The 15253-nt window shown below is 39.7% G+C and overlaps 1 pseudogene; it reads right to left on the reverse strand.

Annotated features, from left to right (window-relative positions):
• Positions 1-2099: 2099 nt before the first annotated feature.
• LOC139731777 (serine beta-lactamase-like protein LACTB, mitochondrial) lies at positions 2100-12556 on the reverse strand (annotated as a pseudogene).
• Between the last annotated feature and the right edge of the window lie 2697 nt (positions 12557-15253).

Genomic DNA, 15253 nt, shown 5'->3' on the forward strand with positions numbered 1-15253 from the left:
TATGCAAATACACTGTACACAAAACACCTTAAACTGTGATTACACTACACACTGACTTTCAGCTGATCTTTCAGAGTGGCATGTTATATAAACACATGTCCAGGTGTCACTCTACACTGATTGTTTCTTGCTCTCTTACTAAACTGCTATATCTTGTGTACAGTTGCATGCAAATACAATGTACATAAAGGTATATTAATCTCACTGCAAACTGACATTTAAATCTCCATTGCTAAGCAAAATAAAGAGCATGCTAAATAAATCAGCTTAATAATATACTAAAAATGATGAATACTGCTATAACAGATATATTTCCTCACAACCAGACAGATTGTTTGAGGCTTGCATGAGCCAGAACAAGCTACAACTATTAAATATGAGCAAGCATATTCCAAGTACTGGTATTGAATTGCAACAAGCCTACAGGTGGCAGGAATAGCTAGTCACAAGGCTTTGATGCACACAACGTTTCTTATCTGAAAGATTATAACCAGAAGTTTTTAGCTTCGATGATTATCTTGTAGTTTAGCAATGTGTGGCTGTGCTCGAAGGTGAGCAATCTTTAAGATACTGTTGTTATGAAAACCACAAGACATGGGGGGGGGGGGGGGGAATCCCCCAATCAAATTATAACATCGTGTAGACACAATAATCAACAAACTCAAAAGTTGGTGCAACCTCTCTGTGGAGCATATTTCCCCCCTTAGCTTCCAGGTAAACTTCCAATGCATGTTGTACATTTATGTATCGTCGCACATTATCATGTTTATCGCTGATGCAGTGTGAATGCACTTCTTCTGGTTCTTTGGTTAGAGTGGGACTCTTACTCAAGTGTCGTGTGTGGACACGTGCCATAGTTTTTAACTACAAGCTAAGCATCAAGGTTTAAAACTTCGAGTTAATTCTAAAGATTGTAAACATCGTGTAAATCAAAGTATCATCTTAAAGGAAAAATTCCAATTGATAATAATACAGAAGTAACAGACTCATTAGTCACATGCATATGAACACCATGGCCTCCATACAATAAACCGTTTCTGTGATGTTTTCAAATTCTATGCTTGCTTTGTTCACAAAACTATTGCTTTCCAACTCGTTGAAGACGAGTTCCTAGTATACTCAGGCAGGTGTCTCTGGGAAATGTGTGTTATACAAGAATCAACCCATCCTCCATGGGTTAACAACTACAAAGCTTGCTGGAGTCTTGCCCTTCCTTGGCAACAATTGATAACGCCATGCGAATTCCTGCCTAAGAAACTTAACCCGTTGAGGATGGACCGATTTTGCTTCAACACACATTTTTCCATAGACACTTGCCAGAGTATACTTGGGACTCGTTCTCAATGGTTTACTTGGGGGGAGCAGGCAAATAATCTGGTTGGTTAATATGCTGTAGAAGCAACATCTATGAATCATAATGAAGTTCACTCCCATTATAATGAAGATGGTCGTAACAAAACTCTTGTTACAATGAAGTAAACATTCGGGCCCAAAAAAAAATCATTGTATCTACATCTCTGTACACTCGATTGTTCAGCTATAATGGAATTTTGATATTATGAAGAAAACTGCCGGTCCCAAGGACTTCGTTATCATGGGAGTCGCCTAGTTGTATATTACAAAAATGATCCATTCACTCTGCCATGTTATGAACAAAAGTCAGTAAACTCATGAATTACACTTGTGCATGTCATATGGCATACTCTTGTTACTGGCAGTCTTTTTTCTCATTATTTTGTTCAGACAACATGCTTTTAAATTTTCTTTCTTCTTTGGGGAGATTAGTGAATGTAGTATGGTTTAAAACAGGACTTCCGCCATACAGTTTAAGAAAACAATACAATTTTCAATTGCACATTGCACATTTTGATCAAGCACTATTAGAATAAAACATTCATAGCACCCCATTACTTTTTCAAGTTTATGAAAAATATATATATTTCCAGAAATATTGTCTCTGTGTGGTGAAAAGAAAACAATTCCACAATACTCGGATCTCTTGGTAAGCCTGTAATTCTTTATCATGTCCTGATCAGAGGTTCTTCCATCATTCAACATTAGTGAAAACAAAAGGGAAGGAATTGTCGCATTCACGCTCATCAACTATATGCAGCTTTGCCAAATACTTCACCTATTTCCTGCACAGGCTTTGACAGCCCTACATCAGTCAAATTGACAACGGCAGCTACAACAATTCCCCTTGGAAGCCCATTGAGGGCGCTCTTCGACAATTCCTTCTGATTGCCGTCCAGTTCCACTGGGTCATTGCTCACAGAGTTAGCCTCGCATTTCTCACCGACGCCATCCTCTGGGCATGGGACTATGGCCATCAAACTGCTGAAGCCCATTGCTCCACCACTGTGAGAGACAAAGTGTCGTCGGGGTCGGCACTGACCGTGCTTCTGTTCCCTCTCCACGACAGCCCAGCCCATGGCATAGCAGGACTCATTCGACGGTTTGGATTTGGCATTGGGGACAGGTTTCCATATTGTTTGCATCGTGCTTTGTTTCAGCAAGCCCGGTAGATTTTCTGAATCGAGAGAACAACAACAACAACAACAACAAAAATCATTTAAACCTGATCATACTAATTCTTGGTTGTCTTTCAGTCTGCATACACATGCACTCAGTGTGGATAACACCAAACAGAATGTACAAGGACATTGTTAACACAACATTCTGCAATGATGATGATAACTCTCCTAGAAATAAATTTGCAAGAATACCCCTATGTCTGTAAATTAATTACCCTCAGATGAATTCTAAAGACGTTGACAATTAGCAATAAATGATTAATACTGCTACACTGCATAAGAAATAGTCCATTATAGTCCTTCCCTTCCCTCAATGACCTCTCTTTTTTTTTTTACAAACTGGTATTAGCACCTCAGCAGATCCTCTTTATATCTGTATCAGCCTAAACAGCAAAAGTAACTTGAAGACATGCATCTTCGAAATTTGCTCAATCATGTTATTATTCCTACATCTGCATTCTGTTATTGTCTGTGTAACTCCCATGATTTTATTTCTTTTAGATTGTTAAAGGAAATAAGTGATGCCAATTAAATAGAAGCTGGTGTGTGCTTGATGACACACAGCAGCCATATTGCTGATACACTTACCTTTGTCTTCTGGAGACTTCTGATAGCTGTACAGCATGGCGTTGCCAAACTTGATCAGGTCCCCCACCGTCGAGAGGTATCCGCCCCCTGCCCACTTGTAGGACAAGTCGACGTAGGGAGTGTTTTCCAGTCGTCCCTTCTTGTTGAACTGGTAGCCCCTGATCAGAGTACAAAAGGGAAACAATGCAGTCAAATTTTCTGTGAAGCATGAAGCTTAATGTGTACCTCAAAGTTTCCATTCAAAAGTTGCACTTGAGTATAACACATAGCTCAATCTTATCACTGATTGACATCCCATTCTGTTTTTAGATTTTTGGTAACTTTGTAAAAGTATTGCATCTCCAGTTCTATCAAGCACAGCTTGATAAATTCATCCATTTGTATCCTTATAACTCATTCATTTGCTTTGAATATTGATATTTTTGTAGCAACATTAAACATGAACAGTCCTTTGAGTCATTGAGGGAGTATTTGAAAATTGATGAGAATTACAGAGAGAAAATGCCACATAAAAAGAAAACAGTCTGGCAGGAAAGAGTCGAAACATTGTAATTCTCATCAACTTTCAGACAAAAAAAAATCTTTAAGTATAATTCTTTATCAACAGCTATACCAGATTAGTGCCTGAGCATGCCTAGTCAAGTAATTTTCTATTTTATTTCATAATTTTTTGCACCATTTCTATTCGCGCATCCCCATGTTGTTACCATTATATATCACCTATGTTTTATACAATGTAAGTGGGGATGGCAAAAAGTAAGAAAGACATATCTTCCTTAGAATGTGGTTGGTGATTATGCAATGCGACATGAGTCAATTGTCTTCCTATCTGTGCGGCAGATCTCGTTTGGTACATGCTTCAAATATTATTTTTGAGTGGTGGCATCGACCGTGGCTTCAAAGGAAATAAGCCCCTTGTGACTCCATTCTCTTGAACCTCCTTGCTCATACCATACCTGGCCCTGTGGTATATGATTGGTATGGGTTTGTCAGGCACTGTCTCCTTAAGGTCCATCTCTGTGAGGAGTGTCTGCATGTAAGCCAGGAAGTCCTTGCCAGAGGCTGCCTCCACCATAAAATTATAACAATTTGTTCAGAAAAAGTACTGTTTTGATGTATTACAATGTATATTCTGATTTGAATGCACTCAAAAAATTGTACCAACAACAACAACAGCAATACTAAAAATGTGCCATGCTTTGTTCTACAGAACGAGCTGTAACTGAACTCACCTGGTTTATGCACTAATGGATCATCCTTGAACAAATCCAGGGATTTACGGACGGACTTGAACTCCCTTTTTGACACCATTTCTTCAAAGGAGCTGTCAGGCACATTTTGCTTTTTATCCACTTTCTCTGATTTTGGCTTGTCCCCTTTCTCTGATTTTTGCTTGTCCCCTTTCTCCACTGAAACATTCTCCATTTTGGTGTTGGAAGCATTTTTATTTTTGTCCTTGTCCTTTTCACTAGATTTTCTTCTTTCTTGTCCTTCTTCTTCAAGTAAGATTTATCATAGTGACGAATTCCTCCAAGGTGAGAAAGGAGATGTCTTGTTGTCATGGTAACCTATAAAGAGACAAACCTGTAAATAATGAGAGACCCATATGGACATGGTGTCTATAGGTGACCCTGCATCACAAAACCACCAAAAGCTGACAGACATGGACTTCTAGTTAAGGGGAGATTCTAAAAGAGCAGATTCAAAGCTTTAAAATGATGTATAACTCTATACAAATGGGCTTTCCTAACCCACGTAAGTAATGGGGGGGGGGGGGGGGGGACTACATGCTCGAAAAGAGGTTTTGAAGATTTTTGGTCTACTCAAGTGCTCAGTCACACCAAGCTGTGCTCTGTGCAATGAATGGGACAAACAGCATGATGTAAAACTCTATAGCAACCCCACCAAAGGAATTATCAGATTAAGCTAAAACTTTGCACACTCTATCAGCACATTCTATCGATGACTAAAGCTAACTTTCAAATCAGTAGCATCATCCTTTCAAAAGATATTAGAGTTGAAACTGAAGAATGTGTAAAGGGTTTTCAAGAAATGAAGAGGGGCTTCTGAACCCTAGTTTACCTATTTTGAGTTCTCACATAAAATTGGGAAAAGGGCTTTTGGTTGATTTGTGAAGAAGGGTCACACATGAGATTGGAAATTTCTTAATCTGAGATGAAAGATATCTGTCCCAACTATGTAGGCTTCTAATCTACACATATATGAGTAGTAAGATTAAAAGTAGCAGAATACGGAATAGGATGCAAGCACACAATGGTTTTATCATCTCATGGTCATGCAAAAAGTTGTACACAGATTTGGATGAAACTTGCAGGAAAGATTGAGAATGATACAAGGAACAGATGATTAAATTTGGGTCATGATCCGGAAATTTTTATGGATTTCATGAAGGGTTTTCAATATTTTGGCAGATAGGGTCAATGAACTTGGGGGTTCAAGCTGCGCATTTTTGAGGTTTTTATACACGCGCTAAAGTGCACGCTCTAGTTTCTGTTAGGGCAAGGCACACTGCGCAGCTGAGGGTTATGACGTAACAAAGGCTCCCATATTGGGAAATTGGGCAATATTTCAGTATGTATACCTATGGGTGGAAATCACTAATCTCTATGGAAGAGCCCCAAGAGCTTTTCCCCAGTGGTGGAGAGAAGAAAAATTTCTTCGGGAAGAGTAAAAGATCATCGGTGGAAAGTAGCTGCTTGGTGGAGGTCTGCGCTCTCAGAGTACTTTTCTGTTCTCCGTGTTTTGGATTGACTAAAACACGGAGCACAAGTCACTATTAAACCTTATCGCAAACAATATCTAATGTCTACTGGCTAAAAGACAATATAAGGAAACAAAACAACTCTACCCACCTTTTCTCCTTCCCATTCCTTCTCTGGGAAGCTTGGAACATAATCCTGCACCGGTTTGTCCAGATCAAGCTTGCCTTCCTCCCAGAGCTTGGCCACAGCTGTCATGGTGAGCGACTTGCTGATGCTGGCGATTCGCATCACATGTTGTGGACCGCAGGGAATGCGGTTCTCGACGTCACAGTAGCCCAGACCTGGGTGCAATGCAGATAGGAGAGAAATCAAGTGTGCATTACAAATGTTGCTTCAAGAATAAAGTAATTTCAAGTTTGCATTATTATCAGTTTCTCCCACAGACATCCACACAAAGTACTGTAAAACGAGGAATGTTCGCATACATTTTAATTTCCTGAGAGCCAAGATTCGCAAAATTAAAATGCATGTGAAAGTTCTTGTCCACACTATATGCATTGAATATTAGAGGCAACTCGCAAAGATTTCATGCTGCGAAAAAGGCCGTTGGCTCCAATTCATGAAAATTTCATGCCGATAAAATATATTTTACAGTACTGGTCTTTGCAAGTGCAATGAAAGGACTTGTACATTCTACATCTGTGTAATCAAGCAGTTTGAGTGATATACACCAGAGATATAAAAACAGCAGCATGTAATTGTGACTGATGTGACTCATTCTTTGGTCCATGTGTAATTTAGTCAAAGAAGAGTTGAGTCATACATTTTTTCATATGACTACAGCTTTAAGGAAATAGCCCCTTCTTTTAAACCCAAAACAAACTCTAAAAGTGGATAACATATTCCATCCTGAGAGCAGTGAATTTGGGAGCCACACTTTCATTTGTTAGTGAAAAAAAGAAAGAAAAGGTGACTTGCTCTGCCTAGAACATTGTGAACATAGGTCTCTTTTAAGAATAAACAGCACTTCATGAACAAAATAAGGCAAAAACAAACCAAAGTATGATCAGACATATTATCATAATCATATGACCTACATTGTAAACTGCTCTTTTGGTAATTTCTATTATACATTGTATTTTATTTGATCTTGTTTATTGTTGTTGTTTTCTTTTGCAAAATAACTTTTCCCTTTTTGATAGTTTTTCACAAGAAGATACACAAATGAGGGTTAAACATATTCTGACCACTGATATCACAGTAATAATAAGCTTGAGATTATATTACAGCCTGTTGCATAAAAAAAAGTTTAAGTTTGATATCAAACATGGGATCAAACATAACTCGCTTTCAGCCAATCAGACTGTGTAGGACTTCGTTTGATTATGTTTGGTATCAAACATAACTTCTTTACATGAGAGAGGCCCATATTGTCATCATATTTTTCTGGACTGGCGCAGTGACAGAAAGAGCGCTGTTGTTGTACATCCTGTCTAAAATTTACTCTCTGCAGTATGTTGGAAAGGCAACTTTTTTTTTTCTTTCATCATGCAATGAGCCAGGTGAGAGGTTCTGTAATAACACAGAGTGGTTATTGTCATCATCTTTTTTGTTTGTGTCTATTTTGTTTGTTTTTCTCATTTGAGTCTTTCAACACTTATGAATAAGAACAGTGGCTCTGAGATCTTCTGCTGTAAGGAGAAGTTTCAATACAGTGTGATCCCATTACAGCAAACATGGTTATAACAAAGGAAAAATTCAGGTCCCCAAATCATCATCTATTATCTTTACACACATTTATCTTTGTTCTGCTGTTACAAAATTTCAACATAATGAAAGAAAATTGCAGGTCCCAAGGACTTTGTTTTTAATATTAACAAGAGTCGTCTGCACATGATGCACCCTATTCCTGTAATCAATGGGTTGGCTGACTAGTGAGAACATCATCACAGGGGCGGATCCAGGAATTCTGTAAAGGGGGGGGGGGGCGTGACTAATATTTCTGGTGCCATTTCCGGGTTTCATTTCATTGTTTTTCTTTTTATTTCTTTTGTTTTTTACGAAAAATAAGGGGGGCGTGCGCCGGTGCGCCCCCCCCTAGATCCGCCACTGCATCATAGAATGTCTCAAGGTTTCCCTCTGGTTGTACAATGCCTCTTCCAGGAAGCAAAAGGTCTCTATGAACACTTAAATGAAACTCTCCACACCATGGTATTTGAACCCCATTATAGCTATCACATTTTAAAGGCACATACACCCGCACAGCGCTAGTTTCTCACAGAGACCTATCGACTCCTATTTAGCACTCATGCTTTGACGCATTTCCATGAGCCCGAAGAAGTCCGATCCACTGTAGTCAGTGGTCCAATCACAGTTCGGCTCATGATTCGGCTGATGACGGCAGCTTTAGCAAACTTCTTCTGTGATGTCATACTAAGAAGCATGCACCCTGGCATCACTACAGACTGCATGATGCGCAGAAGAGACAACGAAGGCAACGTTACCTATATGTAGCAACACCCACGCGCTTTACTCTTTGTATCAATGCTAACAGTGATCAGGACTATCATCCAGCAGCGCCCCTGCAACTACAAGGTCTATGTGCCTTTAAGACATTCAACCCCAGCCAGTTTTTCATCACTTACCCTCTGCCCAGACCAGCTGGCCATCAACACTCACTGCAGCAACAATCCCAGGTGCTCCACATTCATCCTGAGGATGCAATAAGGTGCAACATCAAATATTGTGAGATCAACATTCTACATTCTGTACAAGTTCAGCTTAAAACAGGCTCGAAGTAGAGAATTGGTGTGCCACAATACTTTTCCAGATTTTCATTCTTTGTCTAATCATTTTATTTCACTTGGATTTATTAATTTGAAATAGAGTACAGGGAATCTGATGGTACAATTTCAAGAGTCACAATTTGTTAGTGTCTGACAGTACAACTTCAGGGAATGACAGCATAGTATGATATACACTGTAGTAACCAGGGGCAACACACTATGTTTCCTTATCTTATTTCTGCTATATAAATACACTGTATGAATCAAACTGCTCCCCCTCGCACTTGGAAGAGGAAGTGGATTTATTCTTTTTTTTTAATGACATGCATAGGTCCATACGATTTTGACTTCTTTACTTTTCTCATAATTTGGCACTTGTTTGATAAAAGAGTATTTTTGATTAATTGCAAATATAGTATTAATGCTGTGATGCATCATGCTGCTAGCACACGTTTACTGTTTGTTTACTTACAACCTCCACCAAGGAAGGAGCTTTTGTTTTCCTCAGTGTTGGTTTGTCTGTATGCAAAATAACTCAAAAAATTGTAGATTTGAATGAAACTTGCAAGAGAAGTTGATAATGATGCACAGAATAGATTATTAAATTTTGGCAGTGATCCAGGAATTCTTACGAATTTTTGAAAGATTACTATCTTTTGGCAGATAGGGTCAATGAACTTGGGAGTTAAAGCTGCGTGTATTTGAGGTTTCCATACATACACACTCTTAAAAAAGTGTATGCTCTGCTCAGGCGAGGTGCCGAGTAGCTGGCAGCTGATGTGTAAACAAAAGGCTTCTATATTGGGAAATTGGGCGATTTTCATCATGCCTGTATGGGTGAAATGAGCTGCTTGGCAAAGGTCTGCATTCTCGCTGAGTGTATCACCAGGGATTTCCAAGAGATAGGATTAATTACAGAGCTCACAAAGACGGACACACATTTATCAATTTGAACAAATACAGTGGTGAGCTCATGCATCGCCTATGATTTAAACATTTATACTGTGGTATCAATGTCACCAGGAGAATCGGGCAGGTTGGTTCATTACACTGAGCTGGAGACAAATAATTCTTACAGCACAACATTCACTGTGAGAATCATTTACCGGTACCTTTCTTTCTAAAACCTACACCTGTATGACAGTGAGAGAGGACTACTAACATGTCAGTGCTACTATATGCTGCTTCAGAGTCAAAGGAAAGAAGGTAAGAAAAACCTTCCAACACCAATGGTCCAGGACAGGAAACAACCAGAGATTTTATCTCGCCCGAGGAGGAAAGTGATGAAGAAGTTTAATTGGAAGGAGGAGGAAATTGATCAATGACTACCAATCAAGTCTTTCTACAGCAATGTTGACTCTCTATTAGACAAGAGAAATGAGGTATTGCATAGACTTGCAACTGAGAAACCGGCGATTATTGCATTAACTGAGATGTGTCCAAAATTTTCCAGTTCAGATGTGGAGGATGTTGAGTACAGCATTCCAGGATTTGATACATCTATGCCAGAACTGAAACTTCAAAAAAGAGGAGTAGTTATTTACATTAAAGCAGAGCTCACAGCCAAAATGGTTATAGTGCAAGGAAACAAATTTATGAAAAGTGCTGGGTGTAGCATGCACCCAATCATCGTCGTGTAAACTCAGTACACTCATAGGATGCACCAAAGACCCAATAGTCAGTCAGAGAACAACGAAGCACTATTGGGTTTATTGAATGACATCAGGAAGTTAAATTTATCTCATTATTTACTGGTTGGAGACTTCAGACTCTAGAGAGAGTTACAGCTACAAATTTATGGAATGTATTGTGCACTTACAACCAATTGGTTAATACTGAACACACTTGACTCGGAGGATGGGTGAGTATTACTCTGGACCTTATATTGTCAAACCTGCCTGAAATGATTAATGTTATAAAACTAAAGCCCCACTGTGTAAGAGTGATCACCTAGCTGTAACTTTTGAACTGACGATGTCTGTTACAGAAGACCAGAGGAGATCTGCTCGCTACGCCTACTTCAAAGGAAATTAAGAACAAATGGGGAAGTACACAGAAGACAAAAGATTATTTGACGACGTCAACCGTCTCAATCACGAGGAGTAGAAGAACTTGGCCTTTATGAATATTATAAAGAGACTGACTGAGCATATTGTGCCAGTAGTCCCCGCCTCTGGGAAACCAAGACCTCTGTGGATGAATGTGCGATCATTGAAAAAGCCTTTGACAGTGTTTCACAAACAAGACTGCTCAAGAAAATTCATGGATATGGAAACAGAGGGGGCAAATCTGGAACTAGATAGAAGCATTTCTTATTGATCATACACAATGAGTAGTACCTTTTTGGTAGTAGGAGCCAGCTCTCATGAAAGTGAAATAACTAGTGGAATTCCTCGGGGAAGTGTTATTGGCCAAATTCTTTTTGTCATCTTCATCAATGACCTACCAGAGATGATATCTTCAATTTCCATGGTTAAATTATTTGCTGATGACACCAAACTGTATGCCTCATGACATGAAGAGAACGATAATAACAACCTTCAGGAAGATTTGTTCAAACTCACATCATGGGCCAAAGATTGGCAATTATCTTTTTTATTCAATTTACCAAGAAATGTAAAGTAATAATGTGCCTTGGAAAGAGAAAACCTCCAGTGAGTTATCGTCTAAACCCTGACGACATATCAGTACAAGTTTCTCAGAGTAACACATGAAAACGATCTTGGAGTAACTTTCGACAGTTAGTCTACACTTCTCCAACCATGTCAACAGAGTACAATATGCGCCAAGGCAAATCCACTTCTGGGATTAATCAAGAGATCCTTCTCTAACCCGGATGAAAGAGGCTTAGTACAATTATCTACATGAATCTATCATTCGTTCATCCTCAGATTACTGCAGCAGTGTTTGGCTTCTATAAAGAAGGACATTGTCAAACTGGAGAATGTACAACGAAGAGCAACAAAGCTGTTACCTTGTCTGAGAGACCCGAGTTACACAGAACGACTAAGGAAACTGCGCCTCCAAATGTTGTCTTTCAGGAGAAACAGAGCAAATAATATGATCCAGATATTTAAGATCTTTAATGGCCTAGATGATTTGCATAGCCAAGATTTCTTCCAGCAACATATAGTACCTATTCCTGGATGAGAAGTCACATACTTAAGCTCTGAAAACTCCACACAAACTCAGACTATGACAAAGGAATTTCTCTCATCATGAAGTCACCCTCTGGAACAGCCTACCACTGGAAGCCATCAATAGCAACAGTATAAACTCCTCCAAATCAAATTTAGAGAACTCAGAAGGCATGGAAATGTGAATTCAACAGTTCAACAGTTAATTCCCACTAATGCTCTTGCCCTATGTATGCAAATAGTAGTGCATAAAATATCTGTAGCAAGACACAAGAGGATGCAGAGGGGCAAATAAGTTGTGCAGTACCCCTTTATTTTTTTGCCAAAACAAAAGAAATAAAAAGAAAAAATGGGGGGTGCGTATGCCCCCCTCTAATTTTGTAAAGGTGTCCCCTCTTTATTGAATTCCTGGATCTGCCCCTGTTTTGTATACTCTATGCCCATCATCAGGGTAAATCAAGGTAAAAGTTTAATACAGCTGTAGTTGTATCACTTACTTTAGCTCTCTGCAAAAGATCCCTCGCTCTGCGGATTGCAGCGTCATACTTGTCCCTTGATGTCACTCCAGTTTTCTCTACCCTTTCATCTGTGACCTTGCAGGCCCCTTCTTGTCGCTGAGGTGCTTCCAATGCTGAACACGAGGCCCTGTACTCTGGCAATGGCGGGGTATCTCTCAGTTTGTGGACGGTCACATAAGCGGCAACACCGCCGCCAACGAGAGCCCCAACGGAGAGCAGCAGACTTCTACGGCTACGGCTACCACTGGTCAGTGGTGAGGTCAGCCTTGACCGTAGCTTTGATATGCCACCTGAAAGCATCCTTGACTTTAATGCTGGCAAAGCTGTTGATAGAGTGCGCTTGCAGAAAGGGCCAGACACAGGGCCTTGATAGGAGCAACTGAACAGCAAAAACCAAACTGATTATGTTTACATACAGCTGTACATATGAAGGCTCCGCATTGCACTGATGAAGCCATTGTATTCCAATAGAGAGGGAGAATGAATAGATCTAGACACTTTATATTTATAAAAGATTATTCATAGAGTTACAGCCACAGGTGTACCAATGAGGTTCGAGAGATGGAGTTACAACTGACTGTAATTATTCAATCAGCTGTCAGTTTTCTATGGATGGACAAAAGAATTCCACAGGTGCATTTGTGCCTTTGATGTTCGATGCTTGAAGCCGCCATCTTTCTGAGCAATCTGAAGATTCATTTTTAACGCTAACATAATATCAGGTATGCAGGGATGCCAAGTTCAAAACATTTTTATGAGTGAGATTTTCATGATTTAGATCTGCATCTCGGCGAGCGAATGTGCACGCGAGCGAGGGTGTTGGAGGGGTTTTTCCCCTGTGGCCTCCCACGGTAGGGAGCTTTTTCAATTTTTAGCTCTTAATGGTGTAATCAGGTACATACTAAAGTGACTATTTTTTACTTATTTTGAAAGAAAAAAGGAAAATATACCTTCAATTGCAACTATCACTTTAATCTTTTCAGCTATGCTCCTTATTATAGGCCCAAGTTGCAGACTTTGCCCGATGCGTGAGAAAAATGGGTGTCATGCGTGAGATCGTGACACAGACCCTAAATGCTTGAGTCTCACTCAGAATGCGTGAGACTTGGTACACATTGTAGCTCTGGGTATGCTGCTCGTTTATATATCAAATGCAATGAAATTTCACCTAATGATAACACAAAGTCAATTCCGTTCAAAAATATGTGCAAAAGTGTAAATCTGAGCCGTATTTTGTGAAAGTGTTTGAAATTTTACCCCCATGGAAAGCCGGTTTTATCACTTTTCTCCTTATTTCCGCCAAATGAAACTAATATGGTATCATCTTCAAGAATAGTTCTTTATAAATCAATATGTCAAATTAGTGTACAGACACATACAGTCGAGTAATTTTGATATCTATTTCAGCAATATTTGAGCAATTTCTATTCACGCACCCCCGTGCCATTGTCTACCGCCCATCGTTTGTAAGTAGGAATAGCGAAAAGTAATTACCATCACAAAGACATATCTTCCTTGGAAAGTGGCTGGTGATTATGCAATGAGACACGAGTCAATTGTCTTCGCATCTGAGCGGCAGATCCAGTTTGACACATACATGTTTACTTCAAATAAATTTGAGTGGCGGTTTCGAGCATGGGACGTTTTACCAAAGCGAATAAGACTGTTGTGACTCTATTTCTCGAACCTCCTTGGGTGTACAGTGGGGTAACTCTTCATGTAAACAATTCTACTCACTTTTTATGACTTGTAAACCAAATTTTAACTGGTGTCATGCCCTTCAACCAGTTGAAGTATAATTTGGGGACCCGTGTACACTGTTGTACATATTGTAGAAAACAGTCTAATGAGTGTAAATTTATGTTATCAAACCTCACAGAAACATGTTTTATTATTGAAAGGTCACATATATAGCAAATCAACTCACCAATCCCAATGTCTGATATTTTGCTAGGGTCTACAATGTAGTAGTACTTTCTTTCAATTGTGCAACATTTATGATTTAGTATCCTAACCTTCCTTTTTGTGTGACTCACTGGCATTTTGGTATCGTGAAATAGGTCCCCACTCCATTCACCGCCATTCATTTCGTCATAGCCGGGGACTTCTTTCATCCTCCATAGACTTTGCACATAGTGGAGACGTACACGCAGAACGAGAGGGAACCAATATCACGATTTGGCCAACTCACTTTCTCCACAGATTCATGAATTGCAGAGGTTACCAGCCTAATATAAACTAACTGCATACTACACTGTACCTGGCTCCTCCCCCCACCCCCCCCCCCTTCCTCAATGACAATGTACAACAATTCTTATTACTTTTTAGTTTATTTGGCTTTTCAGCACTGACCATGCCATGTAATAAACGTTTGACAGTGCCTTGTACGTTAGTAAAATTAAGCCTAAATTCAAATCGAGGATTGATTCATTCATTGGCACAATTATTCACATTCATTGCCAAGGCTACAATTGAACAATTCATTGAATTAGAGGGATAGAGCAGAGGGGTGGTACGAGTAAACATCACAGAGGTGACTTTGCTTTGTCAAAGCCAAAGGATGTTTGGTTTTAGAAGTTAAACTTTACTTGCATTTTGACTATAAAATACACAGCCCAGTCGCTGCATGTACAGCGTCTGGTCGGGCTATAGATCTATGAGTATTGAAGTAAAATTTACATTTACAGTGTACTTCGTGACTTGCATTTAGAGTTGCTAGTTGCAAGCTGTGGTCTCTTACCAAGGAGCTGTGTAGGCTAATAGCTCCTTGCTCTTACCGTGGTGGGGGCTTATGCCTCAGATTGTTGGTGCTTCAACTGCACACACAGGGTCCGGTTCACCGTTCGAAAGGATACAGAATGTCGACGTCGAGATCGTACCACAGCGCCCCCGGGAATCCCAGCGTTCGTTCGCGTTCGTACATCACATCGGCTCTGCTTTCTCTCGCCTCTGATCGCCCATCCGACA

This window comes from Diadema antillarum, unplaced genomic scaffold (genome assembly GCF_040938485.1).
Source record: "Diadema antillarum isolate AM-2024a unplaced genomic scaffold, OU_Dant_1.0 seq00000384_RagTag, whole genome shotgun sequence".
Classification (NCBI taxonomy): Eukaryota; Metazoa; Echinodermata; class Echinoidea; order Diadematoida; family Diadematidae; genus Diadema; species Diadema antillarum.